The sequence below is a fragment of the Macaca thibetana genome, chromosome 11 (genome assembly GCF_024542745.1).
Source record: "Macaca thibetana thibetana isolate TM-01 chromosome 11, ASM2454274v1, whole genome shotgun sequence".
Lineage (NCBI taxonomy): Eukaryota > Metazoa > Chordata > Mammalia > Primates > Cercopithecidae > Macaca > Macaca thibetana.
This window is the reverse complement of record NC_065588.1, coordinates 70566003-70593720: the sequence shown is the minus strand read 5'-3', so window position 1 is coordinate 70593720 and position 27718 is coordinate 70566003.

Below are 27718 nucleotides of genomic sequence, written 5' to 3'. Positions count from 1 at the left end.
CAGTGCCCCTGTGATGACTTGTGCAATCAATGACTTAAAATAACTTTTACAGCTTTGTAAAACTGTCCATTATTCTCATCACATTCAACACCATTAGTTGAAAGTCACAATTTCTCTTCAGACAGAAAAGAGGAAATGTAAGAAAGAAATTAGTTCAGATTCCCATTACTAATCTACAAACCAGTATATATTTTTACGCCTTCTCTATTCTTTCCTTTCTGCCACAATACTGGAATTGTCACTCTTCCTTTCTAAAAATTAAGTGTTTAAATTTTTCTTTAGATTATTTTATTCCTCCTCCCTTTCGATCTAGTATCTTCAGCTTTTAAAATGGGATTAGCTCTGCTCATCTATATTTATACATATTATAAACATTCCAATACGACAAAAAAGGCCTCTATTTATGATATCTACAACTTCAGATAGGCTTTTATGTTCTTCTTTCTTCAGGCTAATTTTCTGAAACCTTTGTTTCTATTTAATTGTCTGCCATTTGCACATCTACCATTCAACTGAAACCACCCTGCTAAATGGCTCTAATGACCTCCAGGTCACTCTGATGCAGTGGCCACTTCTCAGTCTTCTTGTGTAGGCTGTCACTATCTTTCTGAATAAATGATATTCTCATTGACACAATATCTTCTCTTTAAATTTGATCCCACTTTCTTCAAGTATTTTTCCTACTTTTAAAATTCCTTCCATTGGTTTATACGTGTGTACCATCTTTCACCACCGAATTTCCTCATGCCTTCTTTCCCAACTCTGTTTTCAATTTACCCTATCTTTCATGTTTTACCATGTCTTGCCAAAGCTAGGAAGTATGTATTTCTAGTATGTACCCTTTTGAGCTTCAACTGTGTCTTCCTGTCTATCTGATCTATCTATCTATCTATCTATCTATCTATCTATCTATCTATCTATCTATTATTATCTATCTGTCTTTACCTATCCATCCATTCATCAATATAATTTATACTGTACATGCAAAAAGTTTATTATGCTGGAGTTTCTCTGAAATTCCCAGAGGTGTAAAAGGAATTCTTTTAAGGTAGCACTCTTGTTCTCTTTCTAACCTCTCAATTACTCCTTGCCATAAGAAAAGAGAGTTATCTGATCAGTGATATTTGAAGAAAGAACACATCATGCTTAGTTCAGTTTTTTTCCTTTTATTGTGGCAACTTTTTCAGTATGCTATTTTTCATTTAATCTTAAGGTATATTCAATTGTTCCAATCAGGAAGATAAAAGTTGATTTCATCTTTTTCCTCAATCTCTTTATCCCTACATGGCCAGTTAACCCTCCGCTTCCCCAAACTGTCACTGTCATCCTTCTATGTCTGCTTTCCCATCTCTCTTTTCTGACTTCTATACTGGTATCATAATTGGTGTTCCCTCATCACTTCTTGCATCCTGTAGAGCTCTAATTGATCTTCTAAAATGTATAGTTTTGTCATATTATTATTTTTAAAAAGTCTTCCAATGCTTATATTTAGACATAGAAAAGAGCCTAAATTTCTTAATCTGGTTTAAAATTGGTATACAACCAGGTCCCTATAATTGCCTCACCGGCCACCTGTAAGATTGTTCTTTAAGAATTCGTGGTAAGATCCTTCTCTTAATTATTCAATGTGTCATGTATTTTTAATAACTCAGAATTTTTATGCACCATTTTTCTTTCTCTCTGGAACAATATTTACCTTCTAAGTCTGTAACTGTTCACTCACATAATGTCTATCTTTTTTTTCAAATTTCAGATCTCAGATTAACAACCAATTATTATGGAAGTTCTTTATTGATCACTAAAATGGGTTAGGCATACCTGTTGTAAGTTTATCTCTTTCTGTATATGTCACATAACAGTAATTATAAATCTAAATTACTTGTTTGTAATGACTTGGACAATGTTTGTCTTTCTTACTAGACCATAAGCTCATGAGGGCAAGGACTATCTGTTTTTCAATGCCATGCTGAGTATATCAAGATGCTCAGTAGGTATTTACTTACTAAATGAGTGGCTAACAAACAAATAGGAATTTTACATGTAAGAGAAAGGTGATAACAGATAGTATGAAAATAAGGATTATTATTTTTGTACCTGGTAAAATATAAAAAAGAGAGAAATTATGAACACCAATTGGCTTGAAATAACATAAAATTTTGTTTTGTGACTACTGCAGTGTTTCAATGATATAAAATCATTATTACATTTTTCAGAATACCAAAATTATGAAGATGAATATAACAATAATATACTATCCTAGGATATAACAAAACAAATATCTGAAAGACCGTCTTTCAATATAATACCTATTATGTGTATTATATAAAGGTAAACATTTGTAATTGCTCTGAAAACTAAGGAAAAACAAAATGCAAATTATAACACTTCTTTATATTTATTTCGAAGCATTTATAATATCAACATAAATATCAATTTTCACCTCAGTTTCTATTGTCAGTATACAAAAGCCTTGATATATTTCACTGTTGTGAAAGGCAACAATGGAGATGCCATTTTTTGTTAATCCACTCAGGTAGAACATTTCTAAATAAAACAGATTAAAATAGAATATTTTAGCCATCCTCCCTACCTTATTTTCTATCTTTTCTTATACTTTCCTAATACTTTCTTACCTTATGAGTAATCATTACTAGTACTATTAATATTGCTACTATTATTAATCATATATATTATTGAACACCATACACACACACACACATATATACCAGTGCTTTTTTTTTTTTTTTTTTTTTTTTTTTTTTTTTACTGAAACTTAAGGATTGGATCCTGTGGCACTATTATTACTCATTGTTTATACATGAGAGAAGGGCAACACAGTAAAGACTGTGTAATTTGCTCATGATCTCAGCCAGTAGAGTCAGCACTTGTTTGCAAACTCACTGGCATACCTGCAGATGATAGTGGGCACAGAAACCAGCCATTGCTGCAGCAGCTCTGTTAGGACTGACTCTTGAAATGGGACTAGAGCGGATAATACCATATTCAGGATTATAGTGATTTGAGGATTACAAAATAATGCTAATAGAGCTGCTATAGCAACAGCTTGTCTCTGTGTCATAGAAAGAGCACTTCACTTGGAACCTGACAGACCCAAGCACAGAGTAAAAATCTATCCTACCTTGTGTGTTTTCAAGAAAGCCATTGGGTTTTTCTAAGGATTAGTCTCCCTATCTGACAAGAAGGATTAGGCATATCAAATTTATCTCAGTTCAAAGCTTCATTTTAAAGAAAGAAAAAATAATGAATATAAAGGTTTCTTGTGGCTCACGATAAAATTGGAGCCATATTAAGGTCTAATTCATTTACATTAACATTTTGTTGTTAAAATGCAGAGGAAGAGCTAGGCAACACCTATTTTGAGACTTACAGTCTTGGGACTGTTAATTACTCCTTTAATCTCAATTTCATTGTCTGCAAAATGGACATACAAATTACTAATCCCATAAGCTATTTTAGGTTTTAGTATGATGACAAGTGCATGGTGTGAGGCATGTTTTAACTCCTCCATAAATGTGAGTTCTCTAATGCCTTCTTTCACTGCTCTGGGATTCAGTGAGCCAACACTATGATTCTTGGCTTTTTTAAATGTTTGTTTAGAGTTTTACCAGTTCCTTTCTGTCCTTTAGACCTTGGATCCTAAACTCAATTCAGGAGTATCCTTTGGAACTCTGGTCCTAAACAAAACTAAACTGTATTTGCAAAATTACAATTTTCTCTTTTTCAGTTTTGTCATAATCACACTGGACTGGCCTTTTAACATGGCTCTCACTACTTTGTTCTTACTGGTTAAACAGCTTTGGTTTAACAGTTCTCTTTCGGATTGTGATTGAACCCTGAATTTTTGCCCACTTGCTAGGGGCTTTGCATTGCTCTTTTGTTTGTGTATAAATATGCCACTTTAAAATAGTTTTGTAGAAAATTAATTTTATTTGCAACTTGTGTGTGGTACTGACAGAGTACAATACTTCATTACTCTGTTTATGTAATGTAAGTATTTAGAGTGCCACAAGATATCATTTTCTAAAATTGCCATTGACCTAGCTTGTCTACTAATTTAGTTATTTTAATATGGGGAAAAGCTGATATGCTTCCTTTCCACTTTATCCTTCAGCTTTTACAATGGTAGCTCCAAAAGAAGCAAGCTTGGATGGAGAAGTGCCATTTTCTGGAAGGGTGTCATGTACTCTTCTCTGTATATTCCAGGTTTCAGTTCCTTATCCGATATGTGGATGCGGGTCTCCCCACCTGTGGCTTGTCTTTTCATCTTCCTAACAGGATCTCTGCAAAGCACATCTTTTAATTTTGAGGAAGTTCAGTTTATGAGTTTTTTTCTCTCATGGCATGTATTTTTGATGTCAAGGGAAGAACTGTTTGCCTAGCCTTACACCCCAGAAATTTTCTATTTATGAGTTCTCTATTCTGTTCCATGGACATACGTGTCTATCTCTCTGCCATCATGCACTGTCTTGGTTACTTTTGCTACACAATAAGACTTAACATCAGCTAGAGTGATTCAGACCACCTTATTCTTCTTTGCCAAGATTGTTTACAGTCTTTTTTCAGTTGCAAAAGTCATATGAAGGCACACTTGGAAAGTTTTTAAAATGATACCAGATTCATGTGTTTCTTGGTAGTATTATTTGATAACTTTTAGAGAAAAACTCTTCCTTTTCAATCACAAAAGAGGGTATATATTGGTTTCCCAAATGTGCGTATTCCCTAATGAGCTTAAGACCAATGCTTCTAGCTACCCATAATGGCCCAATAGTTTAATGCTATACATGTTTTAAATGAAAAGGCTTAAAGCAAAATGTGGCTCTGGGTAGAATTCTTCTTATATTGTCATAGTAGATACTGACAGGATCCTATTGCTTTTCTTCCATTACAGCAACTCAGGATGGCTGCAGGCCTAATTTTTGGTGTCATAGGACTGGAGAGAAGCTTGGAGAAACTTCAAAAAAGCAGCCCAGGCTTTTGTGAAGAATTACTCCCAGATAGTTACAAAGAGAATTAGCTCTATTTTCACATGTTTAGTTACTCTAGTGTCAGAAAGGCTCACGTTAAGCTGATATTGTTCACACAATTTTGGAGATAAAGTGATTAAGCAGAAATGCCCACAAGCTATCACTTCCAGGACTGTAGAAAATATTCTACACAGGAAATTCTGGTGCTAGGAAATCAGGCATCTGTCTCCAGTTGATTCCAAGCTGGAAATGTTTCTTACAGCCTAAGGGAGTTCAAAATGACCCTGTACTGATCCATATTCTGAATTTTTTGGCAGGGAGGTTGCTTCATCAAGGGATGCTGCATCCCAAAGTAGGCAGCATTTTGTACAGTGGACACTGAAGGAAAGCAGCAACTTCTACAAAAATAATTTTGGAATATATTTTGAAAAAATAATTGTTTCAATAAATTCCAAATGTATCCCTTCTGCTATATCATTTGGTTTAACAAACAGCATATAAAAACACAAGGGAATATGCATTAGAACAAAAAATAGTGTAAAAGTGATATTAAGAAACTTAATTATTAAATATTTTTGCTAAGTAATTTGCAGATAGAAAGAGACTTGAGGATGTATCAGGTGGACCCACATTACCCAAAAGAGAATATTGGTGGAAAAGATATCAATGAAGTAGAATGTCACTGACGTTTACTGTTTTACCACCCCAAATCCTCCCTTCACCATTTTGTTTAGGGAGATTTTGCTCCCTTCACCCAAATCGTGGAGCCTAATGGAGTCTCACAATGCCCTTTCTCCTTCCACAGGAGTGACTATGTGACCCAGTTAGGTCAAACCTAGACTCTCAACCATTAGCCAGAGTAGTTGTTCTAATACAAGATCGTGTCCCAAGCCAGGTTGATCAGATTGATTTTATAAGACTTCTAGCTGGGACTTACAGGTTAGTATCTGAATATTTGGAGGGGCTTGGAGACAGTATGCCAGACACTAGGGACAGTAAGGCTTAGAAAATGACAGATACAGAGCGAGACAAGATTCTTTGAACTGATTTTTTCCTGAGTTAAGTCCTAGCTTGCTTTTTCTTTAGGTGGAGTTGGTTGACAGCATTTTTCAAACCTAACTTTCTTGCTGACATTCTTTCTACTTTTTCTATCAGTTTTTGAGAGTTGAATTCTCTATATTTAATTGTGGATTTGTCTCTTTGTTCTTTCATTTTTATCAGTTATGCTTCAAGTAGTTAGGTATTCTGTAATTAGGTTCATACACATTTTGAGTTGTTATGTCTTTTGGTGAATTGACTTTTGCATCATCAGGTCACGCCCATCACTGGTACTTCTGGTTCTAAAGTCTACTTTTTCAGACATCCATATGGCCATGCTAGTTTTCTTTTTGATTTAGCACCTATATATAGCAAGTACAACTTAAGTATAGTTCCTAAAACAATAACTTTCTCTAGTTCATGTAAGAATCCTAATGCTCATAGGAGTATTCTTCTGAATTGATGAGAAAAATCTTATTTGAAAACAAAAGAATGCCTTTGAAAAATATTTTAAGTAGATGGAGATTTGTTAAAGGGTATATATGGTTCATAGAATCATGGCAGGCACTGAGGAAATAGTTTATGGGTTGAATGTCCAAGAACAGTTTCTATAACCACACAATATAACTGGCTCTCAAAGATAGCCAGTGCCTCTGGCATGAACAGGAAAATGCAGGATCAAAGAACCATGGATATGGGGTCTGAGCCATTCAACCTCAGCATCAAAATAGATGAGCTATACTTTACCACCCCCATAGGTAGCTTACTTTTAAAGCTTCACACATGTGATGATTGGTAAAAATCAAACAATAACCAGAAATATATGCATTTAAACTAAAATATGTATGAGTTTTTTTTTGCTTTTTGCTTTATTTTGTTCTTGTTCTTAGCTATCTATGCTTACTGAAAAGAGATATGTGCTAGAAAGGGGTGGGAATGATTATGCCAAGCCAATTTACAGTTTCTGATACATTTACTGGGCTAAGATAAGTTAAAGATTAAAGAAATTATTACAGATTCAAAGGATAAGAGAAACTACGAGTATAAATATATATGCATATGTATGTATATGTCTACATATATGTTTGTTGAATATTGTAAAGTGGTCTATTTTCTGTTACACTTTGAAATGAGAATATCAGAGATTCATGGAAACATTTTTCAAAAGAAAGTGTAAGTGTTGGCCAGGTACAGTGGCTCACACCTCTAATCCCAGCACTTTGGGAAGGCAAGGCAGGAGGATCACTTGAGGTAAAGAGTTCGAGACCAAGCTGGCCAACATGGTGAAACCCCATCTCTACTGAAAATATAAAAATTAGCTGGGTGTGGTGGCAGGTGCCTCTAATTCCAGCTACTAGGGAGGCTGAGGCATGAGAATCGCTTGAACCTGGGAGGCAGAGGTTGCAGTGAGCTGAGATCATGCCACTGCACTCCAGCCTGGCCCAAAAAGCAAGACTCTGTCTCAAAAAAGAAAAAAAAAAAAAAAAAAAGAAAGAAAGAAAAAAAGAAAAGAAATTATAAGTATTTCTGACTATTTATTCAGTTCAGTTACCCCTGTTTGAATCCCATAGAATCTCTCTATTTTCTACTTTTAGTTTTCTTATTCTAGTAGACAGATGTTAAACTTTATTTTTTGTTTGTCATGTCTCCACTTTTATCATTGTATTCCCTTATTCTTTTGTACTATATTTTGAACTAATTCCTACACTGAATTTTACAGCCACTTAATTCACTACTCAGAAGTGTCTATACAGAAATTCACCTGAGCCAATTAAGGTTTTTATTACTATAACTATTTTTATTATTATCATTAGCTTTTACTTTCATCTAGCAAGCTTTAAAATCCTACATGGTTAGCTTGATTATTTATAGATACACTATATTCTAACATGTCTGAAAATATCAATTACATTTAGTCATTTTATTGGCTTTCCTCAAATACTTGGTCATTTCTGTTTGTATACTTGTATCGCTTAACCTGGTTTTGATATTTGAAAGGACTCACTATTCTCCACAAACTATAATCACATAGGATTTTATTTAAAGACAAAGATGCAATAGAGTAAAACAGGGTGCAGGTAGGTATTAGAGATTAAAAAGACATTCCACAATGACGTCCTTCAAAAAAAATTTTTTTAAAACACATTCATGGACCATGCTGAGTCTCTGACTTTAGCTGCCATGATCTAAGCAGAAATCTTGGACTAGTGGGTGCTCCTCCAAAAACAAATCACTATCCCTTTAAATAATCAAACCATATTTGTCAAATAAGTTTGGCCAGTTGCAAAGCAGCTGTAAAGAAATTGGTCCTGTGGGTCACCAGGGAAGTGTCAGACCTTAAACGTTGCATCATAAATCCCATGGCTCTCATCTTGCCAAGAGTCAAAAACCAGACATTCAGAAGTCCCAAGATAAAAAGACTGAGCTTTCCTAGTCCAGCTGTTAATCAACTCTGGTTCCACCTCACTAACATTTTATATTGAAAGGCTTTATCCTGTCTGTGCCTGTCATATCATCTTACGACAGTTTGTCTCTGGATCTTATAGAGGAAATATGGAAATGGGCTATCAGGATGTGGGTTTCAGTGCTAGTGTTCTGGGTATAGGGCTTTCCATTGTTTTCTGTTCTCTGATATGGAGAGTACTGCTCAGTTTCTTATATTCAATAACACACATACAATTCTCTTATTTGAAAGCAAACATTTCAGTAATCAGTATTTTTCTCAAGAAGCAGGGATGCAAGCTAGAGTCAAGAATGGTTGAGATTGGGGTGAAGTTAATCCATCTGGCCAATACTACTGTGGTAACATTAAATAACATTGTTGGTCCCTCTCTAACTGGTGTACTAATACAAGCTCATGTCCCAAGCTGGGATGATCAGACTGATTTTCTAAGACTTCCAGCTGAGACTAACAGGTTAGTATCTGAATTTTGGAGCTGCTTGGAGACAGTATGCCAGACTCTTAGGGACAGTAAGGCTCAGAAAATGGCAGATACAGAAACAAGATTCACCTCATAGTTCACAGTTTGTAACTCTCATAAAGTTTCCCAACTTTGCATTAATGAGCCCTCTCATTAACATATTATACCTATTGTTATTTCTTTTTGAGACAAGCTCCTACTCTGTTGCCTAGGCTAGAATGCAATGGAACAATCAAGGCTAACTGCAGCCTTGACCTCCCAGACTCAAGCAATCCTCCCACCTAAGCCTCCCAAGTGGCTGGGACCACAGGCACATGCCATCACACCCAGCTACTTTTTAACTTTGTATTTTTTGTAGACACAGGGTCTTGCTATGTTGCCCAGTGTGGTCTCAAACTCCTGAGCTCAAGCTGTCCTCCTATCTTGATCTCCTAAAGTGCTGAGACTACAGGCATGAGCCACTGTTCTCAAAGAATGAACAGACTTCAAAATACATTTTTTTTTCTTCTTACTTCAAGAATGCTGAAAATTCTAGTTTGCCTACCATAACATTTTTATCTGTTTTTATTTGCCATGCTCCTTCCTGCATATGGAATTTATATTTCCTGTTGTCTTTACCTTGAATACTTCTTTTTCTGCCTTTTTCACCTTGCTATAGACCTGTAATTATTCATATCTTCCATGGAAAACATCCTCTGATTCATAACTCTAATAAGTTAGTTTCCTCTCTTAGATTTTCATACAGGAGTTGAATTTGACCTTCTTGGATTTCTGACCATTGTTTTAATCAGCTATAGGATTTGTAAAGCTTCTTGAATCTGTGATTTAATGTATTTTGTCAGTTTTAGAAAATTCTTAAGTACTACCTCAACTATAGCTTCTTTCTCCTCTTTTTTTTTTTCTTTTGGAGAGATTTCAGTTACAATTACTTGAGATCTTTTATGGTTTTCCACTGCCCTAGTACATTCCTTTTGCTATTTTCCATCTCCTTTTCAATCTTTGCTTCAATCTCAACATTTTAAAGTTACCTAAGTTCCTGATTATCAATGTGCTTCTCTAATCTGTCATTGAATCCACCTGTTTCAGATATTATATTGTTCACTAATAAACATTTTATTTTAGCATCATTTCAGATTTACAGAAAAATAGTGAAGATACTATGGAGAGTCCACATATACTTCGTATTCATTTTCCCATCATTAATATCTAATATTAATATGGTACTTTTATTATAATTAGTGAGCCAATATTGATAAATTGCTTTTAACTAATGTCCACAATTTTTTCAAATTTCTTTAGTTTTTAATCCTTTTTCTGTTTCATAATTTCAACCATAATAACATATTACATTTAGTTGTCATGAGTCCTTAGGCTACTCCTGACTGTGGAAGTTTCTCAGACTTTCCTTGTTTTTGATTATCTTGACAGTATTGAGGAGTACTTATCAGCTGTTTTGCAGAATATCCTTAAATTAGAATGTATATGAAGTTTTTCTCATGACTAAACCGAGGCCGTATGTTTTTAAGAATATGACCACAAAGTTAATGTGACATTCTCATCACATTATCCCAAGGTTAATATCTTCAATTTGACTCAGCACTGTTGATGTTAATCTTGATTAACTGGCTGAGGCAGAGTTTGATAGGTTCCTCCATTCATTGTAAAACTAATCTTTCTTCCTCCCTTTCCATGTTATACTCCATGAAAGAAAATGAAAACATGCAGCCTACACTTGAGAACTGCAAAGTGTTCATGCATGTCAGCAAGGGTGGAGTATCTACAGGATTTTTTGGAATTATTCCATGTGATAGATTTGTCTCTTCTCTTTCATATATTTATCTATTCAATGATTTATTGATTCCTCTATTGGTTCACATATATTTATTTTATACATTTGTTAAAACCCAGTGCTACTTTATTTTATCATTCAAATTGTTCCAATAGTGGCCATTGCAAGCTCCTTCATTTTGTTCCTATGTCTTCTGACATACTCTTATCATCGTGTGTGCATGCTTTTGCTTTTTTTTTTTTTAAACATATTCTTATACTCTAATATTACAAGATGTTCCAGGCTTACCTTGTATGTGACCTGAGCCAGTCCTATAAACAGCTATTTCTCCAGGGGTCTGGTTCTGGTCCCTTTTTATTGAATAATAGTATTAGAAACCTAGATCTGAGAGTCAGGTTTCCTTGTTGCTACGGGACTCCCATTGGTTCTAGCTTTACCACAAGGAGATATATGTCTGAATACTATCCCATGTATTTAAAAATTTATATCTCCATGTTTTTAATATTTAACCATCTGTAGGGATATTAATCTAAACATGAGTTTACACCAATGCCTCCAGATCTTACCTGTTATCACGTAGATCATTGTTGCCTCCTTCCCTTGCTTATTTAAAATCTCCAAATCTAACTGTAAGAATTCCAGCTACCAACATCTGCCATCAACCTTATGTAATTGTTCAGTTATACTGTTTATGTATAGTGGTTTAAGAATGGTTAATTAACTTTACCCTTGTAGAAGCTACTTTATCAACTGGAGCAATTATGTAGTTACTTTTTGCTGTTATTCTTACAAATTCCACTCATTTCAACAGTTATTTGAGTTATCACCTTATTACCCTAACCCTTGAAGGAGTTTGTTTTATGCATTTGTAATTCATTTATATTATTTGTCATTTTCTGAATTCTCTGCTGGAATCTCCTGATCTCCTACATTATATTTGATAAAATTTGCATATATTAAGGTAATTTTTCCTATTATAAGTTTCTATAGACTTTGACAAGTGCTTAGTGTCTAGTCCTCAATGTCATAGTATCAGTCCAGTACTCAACATTACAATATTGTATATAAAAATGTCACTTGGATAAAAAAAAAAAAAAAAAAAAAGCCCCTGTATTTTACCAACTGAACAACTACCTTCCTACAACCCTGGAAAATTTATTTGTTTTCTGTCTTTACATAGTTTTGCCTTTTTCAGAATGTTATATACATTGCAATCATATAATATGTAACTACTTTAAAGTGCCTTCTTCCAAGTAGCAATAGGCATTTAAGATTTATCTATGTCTTTTTGTGACTTAATGGCTCACTTTTTTTTTTTTTTTTACCACTGAATAGATTCCATTTAATAAATATATTGCAGCTTATTTATCTATTGAAACATCCTTGTTGCCTCTACCTTTTGGTGATTATCAATGCTATAAATGCTATAAACATTTATAATGCTATAAAAAGGTAATTTGTGTGGACTTTAAAAATCAGTTAGGTAAACACCTAGCAGCATGATTGCTAGATCTTTTGGAAAATATATGTTTAGCTTTGCAAGAAATTGCCAAACTGTCTTCAAAATGTCACAACAGTTGGCATTGTCAGGTTTGCTTTTTTGTTTATTTTGTTTTATTTATATTTTAGGATTTTAGGATCTCTTTGTCATTTTAATTTGCAATTCTCTAATAATAAATGATATTGGACATTTTTTTATTTACTTAACGTATCTGTAGATTGTCTTGGTCCAGTGTCTGATATTCAGATATTTTGCCCATCTTTAAGTGGGCCGTTCACTTTCTTGTTGAGTTTTAAAAGTCCATTATATATTTTAGATACAAGTCCCTCATCAAATATGTGCTTTGCCAATATTTTCTTGCAGTTTGTGGCTTATCTTTCCATTCCTTCAATAGTGTCATTAGCAGAGCAAAAGTTTATAATTTTGATAGCTAAAATTGTGAATTGTGCTGCTAATGTTGTATTTAAAAACCCATAATCAAACCCAAGTCATGCACATTTTTGTTTTCTTCAAGAAATTTTATAATTTGTATTTTACATTTAGCTCTATTATCAATTTTGAGTTAATTTTAGTGAAAAGTGTAAGATATTTAAGTTCATATAGATGATATAGCTTAGATGCTTGTCTCCTCCAAATCTCATGCTGAAATGTGATCTCCATGTTAGAGGTGGGGCCTGGTTGGAGGTGTTTTGATCAGCTTGATCATGAACAGCTTGAACATGATCAGCTTGGTGCTGTCCTCATGGTAATGAGTGAGTTCACACTCTATCAGTTTACAAGAGAACTGGTTGTTTAAAGGAGCCTAGCACTTTCTCCATTCTCTCTTCTTATCCCCTTTCTCTCCATGTGACTCTCTTGTTCCCCTTTGCCTTCTTCCATAATTGCAAGCTTCCCAAGGCCCTCACCAGAAGCAGATGCCGATGCTATGCTTCATGTACACCCTGCAGAACCATGAACCAAAGAAACCACTTTTCTTTATATTACTACCCAGGATCAGGTATTCCATTATAGCAACACAAACAGACTAATGCAATGGGAATCCAATTGCTTCAGCCTGATTTGTCGTAAAGACTATAATTTCTCAATTGAATTGCTTTTGCTTCTTTGTCAAAGATAAATTAACCATATTTGTTTACCTGTATTTTGGGGCTTTATCCTGTTCTCTCGATCTGTGTTTATATTCTTACCCCAACACCACATTTTCTTGATTATTGTAGCCTCATAGTAAGTCTTGAAGTTAGATTGTGTCAGAATGCCAACTTTTGCCTTACGTTAATACATTACGTGTCAAAAGAGTTTGTATTGGGTTGTTCAGGTCAACCTCCAGGCCAGTAGGTGGCACTCACAGATAAGATCTGACTGTCGGTGGCTGCAGCATGGTTTATGCCTGATCTTCATTTATGGAGGGAAGCACTCCAGGGCCTCAGACAATGGGCTTGTTCACAGAACACAGCCTGGGAGAAGGGATGAAGCTAAATAGAGCTGTATCAAACAAACCTGCTGCCCTGGGGTCCACTAATAGCACGTTCAAGCACCAACCCCGATGGGGGTAGCAGGGAAGTCATTGGGACCTTGATGAAATGTGCTGAGGTCCCTGAATAGGGTCAGGAGAGAAGGATGGGACTGTCTCATTGCTGTGGCCTTGGCAGGCAGGAATGTGATCTGTTTCTCTGTCATATGCCCATCCTGGTGCTTGGGATATTCAGCTTGGTTAAACACTGCTGCTTACTTCCAATCTGCAATGTGGTACAGAGTCATAGGAGATGCCTGCTCCATGGCTCACCACCAAACCTCTGTGTGGTCTGGAGCACAGTGTAAAGTCTCTCCCAACAACACCAAATACAGCTGTACAGCTCTCCTGGTCTCCATGGCAGGGAAGCAACTTCATGCATAGATGGGGAGGGACCTCACCTTTTGGGCAAGCTGGGGCCAGAAGTTCATGCTGCTGTGGGCACCCAGCCACACTTCACATTCCCAGACAGCCTGCCCTCTAGTTTGCCTGTGTCAGCTTCCCATGGAAGAAGAAATGGCAACCTTTGCAGTGGTGAGTGGAGAGGGAGGAGAAGTCCTCCCCTCTATGCATGGGTTTGAGCACAGAGGTGACTCAGTCAGTGGGATGGGATTTTGCTTCTTGCTTACAGAACTCAGCACTGAATTTGTGTCTCTGGTGGATGGAGTTGCCAATCACAGCCCCAGGTAGTGAGCTGTTAGACCCTGGAAGGTATGTGCTTTGGTTTCATTTGTCCCAGGGGCTTCCACTGCAGTATGCTACACTTAACTTTCCCTTAGGAGTAGTACTCCCTGAGGGCTAGATCCCTGGGAACCCTGCAGCTACCTTGGATCCAGCTAGCACTGTGCTGCTGCTGCTCTCTGAGTCATTGGTTTTTGTATGTTAAGCTTAGTTTTTTGTTTTGTATATTAACCTTGCTATAACTGCATATTACTTATAGCATTTTCTTGTGATTTTCTACATATACAATCATGTCATCTGTGAGTAGAGAGAGTTTTACTTCTTCCCTTATAATTTGTATAACTGTACTTACTTTTTTTGTATTATTGCACTAACTAGGACGTCTGGTACAATGATGAAAAGGACTGGTTGAAAGGAAATGTTTTCCTTGGCCCTGAACTTAGAAGGAAGACATCCAGTTTCTCACTATTAAGTACAATGTTAGCTGTAGGTTTTATGTAGATACTGTCTATAAAGTTGAGGAGATTTCTTTCTATACCTAGTTTTCTAAGAGTTTGTATCGTGAAAGTTTCAGGATACAAAATCAATGTAAATAAATCAGTAGCACTGCTATACCACAGAGACCAAGCTGAGAATCAAATTACAAACTTAATCCCTTTTACAATAGCTGTAAAAAAGTAAAATAATTAGGAATATACCTAACCAAGAAGGTGAAATACCTCTACAAGGAAAACTACAAAACATTGTTGAAAGAAATCATAGATGACACAAATAGAAACACATCCCATTTTATGAATGAGTAGCATCAATATTGTGAGTATGACCATACCAATTTATAGACTCAATGCTATTCCCACTAAACTACCATTGACATTCTTCCCAGAATCAGAGAAAGAAAATATTTTAAAATTCATATGAAAACAAAAAAGAGCCTGCATAGCCAAAGCAAAGCTAAACACAAGAACAAATCTGAAGGCATCATATTACCTGACTTCAAACTATACTACAAATCTATTGTCACCAAAACAACATGGTACTGATATAAAAATAGGCACATAGACCAATGCAACAGAATAGAGAACCCAGAAATAAGGCCAAATACTTACAGCCAACCGATCTTCAACAAAGCAAACAAAAACATAAAGTGTGGAAAATACCCCCTATTCAACAAATGATGCTGGGATGGTTGTAAGCCACATGTAAAAGAATGAAATTGGATTATCATCGCTCACCTTATACTAAAATCAACTCAAGATGGATTAAGGACTTAAATGATCAACCTGAAATAATAAGAATTCTAGAAGATAACGTCAGAAAAACCCTTCTAGGCATTGGCTTGGGCAAAGACTTCATGACCAAGAACCCAAAAGCAAATGCAACAAAAACAAAGATAAATGGATGGGACTTAATTAAATTAAAAACCTTCTGCACAGCAAAAGAAACAATCAGCAGAGTAAACAGAGAACCCACAGAATGAGAGAAAATCTTTGCAAACTGTGCATCTGACAAAGGATTAATATTCAGATTCTACAAGGAACTCAAACAAATCAGCAAGAAAAAAAAAACTAATCTCATCAAAAAGTGGGCTAATGACATGAATAGAAAATTCTCAAAAGAAGATATACAAATGGCCAACAAACATATAAAAAATGCTCAACATTACTAATTATCTGGGAAATGCAAATCAAAATCACAATGCCATACCACCTTACTCCATCAAAGATGGCCATAATTTAAAAATAAAAAATAATAGATTTTGGCATGGGTGTAGTGGAAACAAAACATTTTTCCACTGCTGGTGGGAATGTAAGCTAGCACAACCACTATGGAAAACAGTTTGGCGATTCCTTAAAGAACTAAAAGTAGAACTACCATTTCATTCAGAAATCCCACTGCTGGGTATCTACCCAGAGGAAAATAAATCATTATATGAAAAAAATACTTGCACATGCATGTTTAGAGCAGCACAATTCACAATTGAAAAATGTGGAACCAGCCCAAATCCCCTTCAATGAGTGGATAAATAAAATATAATATATGTACACATATATGGTATGTATATGATGTGTGTGTATATATATATATACACCATAGAATACTAATCAGCCATAAAAAGGAACAAAATAATATTCACAGCAAATTGGATGGAGTTGAAGACCATTATTCTAAGTGAAGTAACTCAGGAATGGAAAACTAAACATTGTATGCTTTAGTTTGTTTTCTTACTGCTATAAAGAACTGCCCAAGTCTGGGTAATTTATAAAGGGAAGAGGTTTAATTGACTCACAGTTCATCATGGCTGGAGAGGCCTCAGGAAACTTAATAGCATGGCAGAAGGTGAAAGGGAAGCAAGGCACCTTCTTCACAGGGCAGCAGGAAAAGAAAGTGCTAAGTGAAGCGGGTAGAACTCCTTCTAAAACCATCAGATCTCATGAGAACTCACTCAGTATCATGAGAACAGCATGGAAAAAATAGCCCCCATGATTCCACTACCTCTAACTAATCTCTTCCTTGACACATGGGGATTATGGGGATTACAACTCAAGATGAGATTTGGGTGGGGACACAAAGCCTAACTATATCATTGTACGTTCTCACTTTTAAGTGGGAACTAAGCTATGAGAACACAAAGGTATAAGAATGATACAGTGGACTTTGGGGGCTTAGCATGGATGGGTGGGGATGGTAAGGGATAAAAAGACTGACCATGTGAATTGGAAACAACTTTTTTGTGCTTATTAGAGTCAATTGTTTTAAATAAGTTATTTGGTTTAACTTTTATAGTGATACAAGTTACATTCAAAACAATATATATTTTACAGATAAAATATTGGATCAAGGGAAAAGCTAATTAGCAATAAACACTGAATTCTAAAGGATTAACTTTACTCTTTTCATGGGCTAGTACAGTCTGATAATTTATTTTATGTATAACGGAATGTTTTTAGCCATTTTATTGTAGTTAAATCTCTCTTTCTCTCTCTTCTTACTCTTCCTCCACATTTGTATTTATAATAAACTAGAAAACCATTACAGTAGAAATAAATTTTATAATTTGTATTTTACATTTAGCTCTATTATCAATTTTGAGTTAATTTTAGTGAAAAGTGTAAGATATTTAAGTTCATATAGATGATATAGCTTAGATGTTTGTCTCCTCCGAATCTCATGCTGAAATGTGATCCCCATGTTAGAGGTGGGGCCTGGTTGGAGGTGTTTTGATCATTGGGGCAAATTCCTCATGAACAGCTTGGTGCTGTCCTCATGGTAATAAGTGAGTTCACACTCTATCAGTTTACAAGAGAACTGGTTGTTTAAAGGAGCCTAGCACATTCGGTACAGTGTACACTGCTCAGGTGATGGGTGCACCAAAATCTCAGAAATTACCACTAAATAACTTATTAATATAACCAAACACCACTTGTTTCCCAAAAGCTATTGAAATAAAAATAAAATAAAATAAAAATAGGCCGGGAGCAGAGGCTCCTGGCTGTAATCCCAGCACTTTGGGAAGCTGAGGAAAGTGGATCACCTGAGGTCAGGAGTTTGAGACCAGTCTGGCCAATACGGTGAAACCTTGTCTCTACTACAAATACAAAAATTAGCTGGATGTGAGGGCGCATGTCTGTAATCCCAGTTCCTTAGGAGGCTGAGGTAGGAGAATCACTTGAACCCAGGAGGTGGAGGTTGCAGTGAGTCGAGATCACACCACTGCACCCCAGCTTGGGAGACAGAGCGAGACTCCTTCCCATAAATAAATGAATAAATGTCTACATTGTTTGGTATAAAGTAATTTTTTAATTAATAAAACTATTATAACATAAAAAAAGAAAATATGACTAAAATATAAAAAAACAGTTTGTATCATGAATGGAGGTTGGATTTTATCAAATGCATCAATTGAGATGATCATATTTTTCTTCTTTAGCCTTTTTATGTGGTGGATTATATTTATTGGTTTTCAAATGTTGAAGCAGACATTCATGGTTGGAATGAACCACACTTGATCATGAAGTAGTGTATAAGTCTTTGTGTGCAGTGTTGGATTCAATGTGCTAATATTTTGTTGAGGATTTTTGCATGTGTCTTTATGAAAGATATTGGTCTATAATTTTCTTGCAATGTTGATCTGATTTTGGTGTCAGGGTATGCTAAGACTCCGAAGAATGAGTTAGGATATTTTCTGTCTGCTTCCATTTTCTGAAGATGTTGTAAAAAGTTGATGGCATTTCTTTTTTAAATGTCTATAACAATTAAAGATTTAACCCACTTGGACCTAGTTTTTTTTAGTTTATTATTAATTTGAATTTTTAATATACAAAATTCCCTCTAGGATTATCTATTTTCCCTTTGTTTGAGTTTTGGCAACTTGTTTCTTATATGGAATTAGTTTCATCTAAATTATCACATGATGGGAACATAGGTGGGTGTAGTGTTTCTTTATTATTCTTTTAATGGCCATAGAATGATTAATGATAAACACTCCCTCAATACTAAGATTTGTAATTTTTACCTTATTTATTTTTTATCTTAGGTAGACTGGCTAGAAATTTAAACATCTTGTTGGTGTTTTTCCAAATAACCATCACTTTTTTCATTGAATTTCTCTATCATTTTCCATTTTTAATCACTGATTTGTGGTCCAGTTTTTATTATTTCTTTTCTTCTGTTTGCTTTAGGCTGAAAAATTCCTCTTTCTATAGTTTTCTTGGCATATTGATTTCAGAGCTCCCCTTTGTTAAATATATGCATTCCATGTACACATTTTCCTCAAAGCACTGAGGAAAAAATTTTGCTGCATCACACAATTTTTGATAATTTGTGGGTTTGTTTTCATTTTTATTTAGTTCATAATATTCTTATTTTACCTGGGACCTGTTATTTTATTTAAGTATGTTCTAGTGTTTACCATTTCCAAATATCTAGGATTTTTCTGCTATTTTTTTCTTATTGAGTTTTCTAGTTTAATTTCATTCTGGTCTATGAATACACTTTGTACGATTTGTATTCTTTTAAATTTGGTGAAATATGTTTTATGGCCACAATGTCATCCACCTTAGAGAATATTTCATGGGATGATTCTAATTTTGTTGGATGGAGTATTCTGAAAATCTCAATTAAGCCAGTGGATACTGCTGTTCAGTTCATTTATACCCTTATTGACTTTCTCCCTGCTTGATCTATCAATTACTTAGAAAAAGAGTTAAATGTCAATTATAATAGTATACTTGTCTGTATCTTCTCAGTTATATCAGTTATGCATTTTTTCCCATTGATCAAGCACCGTTTATTAAAAAGACCATTTATACCTAGCATTGCAGATATAGCTGGATCTGATTCTAGTACAGTACTCTAGTAACTGTTCTGGTACTGGGTCTATTTTCCTATCCTTGTGCCATTATCAAAATATCATAAATTAGCTTTGTAATGTCTTTTTAAGAAATTTTAGATTCAGCCGGTACATGCACATGTTTGTTACATGGGTATGTTGCATGGTGCTGAGATTTGGGATTCTAATGATCTTGTCATCCAAGCAGTGAATGTATTACCTGATAGGTAGTTTTTCTATCTTTACTCCCTCCCTCTCTCCCACCTTTGGAATCCTCAGTGTTTATTGTTCCCATCTTTGTGTCCATGTGTGCCCATTGTTTAGCTTCTATTTATAGGAGAGAATCTGTAATATTTGGTTTTCTGTTTCTGCTTCAATTTGCCTATGATAATGGCCTCCCAGCTGCATCTATGTTACTGCAAAGGACATGATTTCATTTTTTTTCATATATTATGCATTTTGATACTCAATTGTTAGGTACATACACATTTTGTATTGTTATCTCTTATTGGAGAATTTGCACTTTAGCAGTATGTAGTGTCCCTCTACATCCCCAATAATTTTCCTTGTTTAAAAGTCTGCTTTGCTGAAAATCAATATAACGATTCAGCTTTCTTTTTATTAGTGTTAGCATATTTTACCTTTCTATGCCCCTTTACTTTTAATCTATTGGTGTCTTTATATTTAAAATGTTATTTTTTTTTTTTTTTTTTGGTATGCAACATATGTTGAGATTTTTTTTAATCCACTCTGACATCTCTATCTTTTAGTTGCTGTATTGAGACCATTCATATTCCAAGCTTCTAGTGATGTAGCTGGAGTAATATTTACCATGTTTCTAAATGTTGTGCATTCCTTACACTTTTCCTTTGTATCGTTTTGTGTATTTTTCATCTTCCTCTCTGTTTATGCATTCTGTGGTTTTAACTGAGCATTTTATATAATTCAGTTTTGTCTCTTTAGTCCAGCAATTGTGCTTCTGTTTTAAAAATTTTTAGCAGTTCTACAATTTGCAATATACATTTACAACAAGTTTAGGCCCACTTTAAGTAACTCTATATTGTTTTGTGCATGGTGCAAATATCTTGTAACAGAATATTCCCAATTCCTTCTTATCATCTCATGAATTTTTTGTCATTTATTTTATTTATCTATGTGTGATAACCATCTAATACATTCTTTCTACTATTACACTAGACAGTTATCTTTAACATTGAATAAGAGTAAGAATGAGAAAAGAGTTAATTTTACCATCATTTATTTCTTCTCTGTTCTTCCTTTATGTCAATCCACATTTCTAACCTATATAATTTTCCTTCTCTCTGAAGGACTTCTAATATTTCTAGCATGGTAATTACGTTTGCAATTAATTCCCTTAATTATTTTTTATCTAAGAAAGAATGTAATTGTTGTTTAAATGGAAGTACAATGTTGGTGAAAAATGAATTCTAGATTTAGAGTGTTTTTCCTTCAACACTTTAATATTTTATTCCACTCTCTTTGTGCATGCATGATTTCTCACAAAAAATCTACTGTAATTCCTATCCTCATTCTCCTCTAGGTAAGACGCTTTTGCCAATTTTACTTCTTTCAAGATTTTCTATTTACCTATGTTGTATACATGAGATGCCTAGGTATGTTTTCTTTTGTTTTGTCCTATTTTGTTTTGTTATCTATTCTTCTTGGTGATCACTGAGCTTCCTGACTCTGTAGATTAGGGTCTGCTATTAATTAGAAAGCTCTCACTCATTATTTCTTCAAATATTTCTTCTCCTGTAATTTTTTTCTCCTTCAGATGTTTTATTTATGCTAATGTTACAACTTTTATAATTATTTCATAGTTCTTGAATGTTCTATTCTTGATTGCTAACACCTCTTTGCTATTGCATGTCATTTTGAGAAGCTTCTGTTGACCTCTATTCAAGCTCAGCGATTCTTATGTCAATGTCTGTTCTGCATTTTAGTTAAAATGTTTTTGATTTCCAGCATTTTCTTTTGCTTCTTAGAGTTTCCATAATTCCACTTACTATAATTCTGTTCTGTATTTTAGTCAAAATGTTTTTGATTTCTAGCATATTCTTTTGCTTCTTAGCATTTCCATAATTCCACTTACTGTTATTTGATGTTGTCTACTTTCCCATTAGAGCCTTGAACATATTAATCATAGTTGTTTTGTTAATAAATTCCCTGTCTAACAAGTCCTACATCTGTGATATCATATGTTCCTGGTTCTAATTCTAATGCTTCTTCAGACTTTCTCTTTCTTTCTCTCTCTTGCCTTGCCATTGTTTTTTTTTTTTTTTTTTTTTTGTAAGTTGGGCATGTTTATCAGATAATAAATTTAAGATAAAAGGCCTTTAGTGTGATAATTTATGTTAATGTAGAAGTTGGCCTGTGTTTAATGTTTCCATAGGCATAAATGACAGGGGCTTCAAATTCTGTTAGTGTTTTTGTTTGTGGCTTCCCTCTTAACTTTGGATTTCCTTAAACACTTCTCCTATGAAGAGATTCCTAATATTGTAGTTATTTCCATTATAATCTATGGTTATTATAATAGAGATCTGGTCATGTGGTGTGGGGAGGAGAAGCATTCTGTAATCTTTTGATTTAATTTATATATTTTAATGAGCTTGTGCCTCTGGGCTATGACTTTCATAAAGGTTTCTTTCATAGCACAGCTTTTTTTTTTTTTTTTAATTTCCTAAATATGAGATAGAAAAGTTAGATGGGAGCTGGAGTCCAAGTAAATTACTTAATTCTCCAGTTGAAATAAAACTGTGGATTTTAATTTTTCTCCTGAAGAATGGCATTATACATAAAAAACATGCTGGGAATATTTGACAAGTATTACTCTTTGCTTTCCATTGTCTGAGCCACAAAGGGATCTTTCTAGGATATCCACCTTGAAAACAGTACACTTGCAAAATGTGGGGCTTCTCCCAAGGCTGTGGTCTTTAGATTTTTTTTTATTGTCATGGTAGTCCACACTGCCATTTCCAGAAATTTATCAAAATTACCATTTAAGTGTCCTGACACATTTATGGTTCCCATGGCTCCTGCTCTGAGTAAGCAGTTGTTAGCTGTGGTTTTTTATTTGCTTGTCCCTTCAGATTTCAGACTGGCAATTTGCCCTGTAATCTCAGTTCTCTGATGAGTTCGATAGAAGTCATTGATTTTCTTTTGTTCTGCTTCTTCTCATTGTAATGACTGGAGTGACAACTTCCAAGCACTTCTTTACATGTTGCTGCTGGAACCAGGGTATTCGGCTATTCAATTTTTAATTTCTAGAATTTTAAATTGACCCTTTTGAGGTTTTAAAATTACACTTAAATTGAATCTTTTAAGATCTAAGGTTTATATTGATAGTCTCCTTTTTTTCTCTATTCTTGCCAACATATTAATCATTTTATAAAACTCTTGTCTGAAAGCTGTGATGTCTGATTTATCTATTTTTTATCTTGGTTTTTGGTCATTTGCTTTTGGTAAATCATACCTCATACTTTTTTGTGTTTGATGCTAGATATCATATATAGAAAATCACAGATGCTCTGTTTGATATTTTTCTCAAAGGGGGTTAAATATTTTTCTGGAGAGAACATAGAGCAGAGGCTGAGTCTTTCAATTCCACAGACGATTAGTTTTAGGCTTTTTTCTTCTTCTTCTTCTTTCAGGCTGAATTTCTTCAACTTTGGCCTTCCTTCTAGTTCTTAGCCCCTACCCCTTGTCTGTGCCCCTCTGGGGTCTTACCTGCAATCTAGGATTGTTTCTCATCTTACTGGCTATAGACCTCTTCCTCCCCAGTATTCCACTGCTGTTGAAACCTCTGAGCAACTCTAGCTTTTCAGTTGCTGCTTTCTGTACAAACTGTTGTAGTATCTCTCTGAGAATGTTTATCTCAGGTGCCAAATACTTTGGGAGAAATTGTGCAAAGATATTTGAGCTCACTTTATGTGGATCCCTTCTCTGTGGAATTTTGTCCTCTAAGTAAGTCCAATATCACTTTGAAATTGACAGACCCCAATCTCTGAATTATCAGATTTGTCAATTACATTAAACGGAGCCTTAAATGTTCCCATTATTTTAAATTGTTTGGAACTAAATCAATATACATTTATATTATTTTGAAAATATAATCAGCCAGCATAAATAATATTTTAGGATGGTACAGAAACATCACATATAAAAGATTAAAAGTGGAAATCAATCTACACAACAGTAATCACAAGATCAATGCTTGCTAATTTTAATTCTTATTTTTAAAATAATTTAATTTAAAAATAACAGATCTATTAACATTTTAAAATAAATTCTATTGCCTTGTGCTTTACATTAATTAGGTTCTACTCAAATCTGATGCTATTTTTGATACTCCAGTTTTTAAAAACTGTGGTGCTAGTAAACTGAGAAATAGTTATCCTGAAAATGTCATAGGTATAGTAGCTATGAAATATGGAGTTATAAATATGTAGACAGTTTTAAAAAATCTGTATCTTGTTCACTTTACCATTTTTCATTCCAGATTACATAGTTAAGGGTAGTGATATGACATGTGACATGAAGGTAGCTAAATGGGGAACAAGGCCAGTGCAATAATATCAACAATTGTGCAATTGCTTACACATTAAATTTATTTTATTTCATTAATTTCCTCAAAAAAAAAAAAAAAAAAACCCAGGACACATGCATGTACTTGCTCTTTGTTTAATATTATATATTAAGCTTTACTTAGGACCCAATTTAGATTGTATGTATTTCTAGTGGTAACATAAATTTATTTGAGAAAGAATACACCTACTGTAATGGTTTTCTAGCTTATTATAAATACAAATGTGGAAGAAGAGTAAGAAGAGAGAGAAAGAGAGATTTAGCTACAATAAAATGGCTAAAAACATTCCATTATACATAAAATAAATTATCAGACTGTACTAGCCCATGAAAAGAGTAAAGTTAATCCTTTAGAATTCAGTGTTTATTGCTAATTAGCTTTTCCCTTGATCCAATATTTTATCTGTAAAATATATATTGTTTTGAATGTAACTTGTATCACTATAAAAGTTAAACCAAATAACTTATTTAAAACAATTGACTCTAATAAGCACAAAAAAGTTGTTTCCAATTCACATGGTCAGTGTCCAAATATTTAAATAAATGTCATTCTAAATGTTCATTTTGTCTACACTGACTAGTTCTTCCAAAATTACTAAAATTTATTATTTCATATTGTTCACACATAAAAACATACATATTTTGTCTCTTTCTCTTTCTCTCTCTCTGACACACACACACACACACACAGAGACAGAGAGAGAGAGACAGAGAGAGAGATTTGAACTACTACTACTTTTGCACCTGGGACATTTATTGAAACAAAGACTATGATTTTGCCATAATTAGACTTTGTGAAGAGCAGTATTAGATTTTGGCAATTTTAGCAGGCATGCTTTTTTTTTTTTTTCTTTTGAAATGGTTCATTGAAGATAATTGAAAACAGCAAAGGAATGTCCTTGGTGAGCGTTAGCTGGATCACGTGATGATGCTGAATGGGAACGAAGCTTTAAGTAGGACTACATGAAACCTAGAGAAGAACAATGATTTAAAAAAAAAATGAAAACATTATTGTAGAAGTTCAGATGAAACTAAAATGTTCAGAAATTAACTTTCTCTGCTTATGTCTTTCAGGAAATATTCCTCATTCACTTTGGCAATACCAAACTTAAAAATAAGACCTTAAAAATAAGGGCTTATCAGAGATGTTGCCCCTCTTTTTTTCTTTTATTATAGTTATTTCTGTTTTGTTTATTTTGACTACTAGGTTTTGAATAATAAAAGTTAGAATATAAAATAGACTAGAGAATTGAAGATTAAGGTATTTTCACTCAAGCCTACACACACACACACACACACACACACACACACACACACAGAGGCAAAGAGAGAGAGAGAGAGAATAAAACAGACACCAACTAGAATCAACTATTTTAACTTGTCACATATGGATCTTATGATTTCTTGTTTGATTTTGTTTTAAAAATATAAACCATTTCATGTGATTCTCTATTTGAATAATGTCTTATTTTCATGTAATCTTGAGTCCCCTTTAGTTTTCTGCTTCCCTAAAGACAAGTAATATCATGAATGTACTGTGTATCTTTTTAATCTATTTTTTGTTTTTTTTCGTTATTCTTTTACATGTAGTTGGGTTATTATTTGCATTTAAAAATGTATACATGTTACCACAGTGTATCATTTCTCAATTAATTATATTACTAATGTTTTATTGAAGACCTACCTGTATTTATATAGACAGAATGATAGATAAAAATATGGCTAATTCATTCATTTCCTGGTTATATAGTTTCCATTTCCATTCTTATATTTTTAACATCTCCATATTATATTATGCCCTACAAACTCCAATTTAACAGGATATAATTGGAAATTTTTACTTAAAAATTCAATTTAACAGGCTTTAATTTGTGAGTTTATTCAGTTTACATTATTGCTTATAACTTTGTTGCTATTGTTTTTATATTTCCTTGTCCTGTATAATTTATATTCTATTTACAATGTGTTTACCTTCGTTCGTTTCCTTTCTATTTTTATTGGATTGATAAAATATTTCTGAGAGCGGATGCGGTGGCTCATGTCTGCAATCTCAGTGTTTTGGGAGGTCAAGGCAGGAGGATCATTTGAGTCAAGAGTTTGAGATAAAGTATTCCTCAGTCAGTTTTATTTTCTCTCTCTCAGAGAAGTACTTGTTTATTTTACATTTTTTTTTATGAAGGGCCTTTGACGAAATATATTACATATGTGTGTGCATGTTTATATACAAAATTAATTATTATTTTTTAGCTTCTTTCTGGACACTTCAAAGACTTTACTTTTGCTTATACTTCCTGAAAATTTGTTCAACATTTTCAAGTGATAGCTTTACTTGTCTCTTTTAGCTCTGTTAGTTTCTAAATGTAAAAATATTATTACATAATATGCCAATTGTTTTGAATAAGTTATTTGGTTTAACTTTTACAGTGATATAAGGCACATTAAAATAGTATGTTATAATCATTATATAATTATCTGTCTCAAATTATTTGTTTGCTAATCATTACAACTTGAATCTTAAATCTTTTTTTCTAGATACTTTTATTTTTCTTGATAAGAGCTTTATTTTTTCTGCATGCTTAAATTATAGTTTAGCTTAGTATGGAATTCTTGACTGATAATTTTAAAAATATACACTTTGAGGATAATATTCTTTTTCTTAATGTTATCTTGTGATAAAAAATCTGCTGTAATTCTGATTGGCATACTTCTGGGGACACTCAGATTTTTCATCTGATAGCTTTTTAAGTTTTCTTCATAAACTTTGAATTTCTATGGTTTTATAAATAATTAAGATTTAATTTTTTAATCTAAGGATTTAAATATTTCTCTAATTCCGGAAAATTCCCAGGGATCTTCTCATTAAAGATGGCCTCTTTCCCATTCCTCCATTCTATTATTCCTCTATACCCTATTTTGCCAATACAAATAGACCTATATTCTAACGTCTTAACCTATCATGTTATCTACTTTCAATTAAAGGATGAATTCTGTACTACACTTTGTTTTTTGAGGTTTGTTATGTTATATTTTGGGAATACTTTTTTTTGTATTTTTCATCCACTTTGTTCTCTTCAAATCTGTCTTTCTTGTTTTAAAATCTTTATACCTTTCTGGCTTCCATCTTTTATCTTTTTGAACATTTGGAGTATACTCAATTTAAGTTTCCTTCAAATTATTCCATTATCTTCAGTTCTTTTACCAACAATTGTCCCACTGTGGCTCTGCCAGCAGTCTTTGGCCAACGGACTTTATTGTGGAGGTAATTTCACTTCTTAGACCATCCACAATGAGATAAATATGGATTCCTAAAAGTGGGAGGAATTATGGAGCCTACCCTATGGGGTAGTTTTTTATGCTGA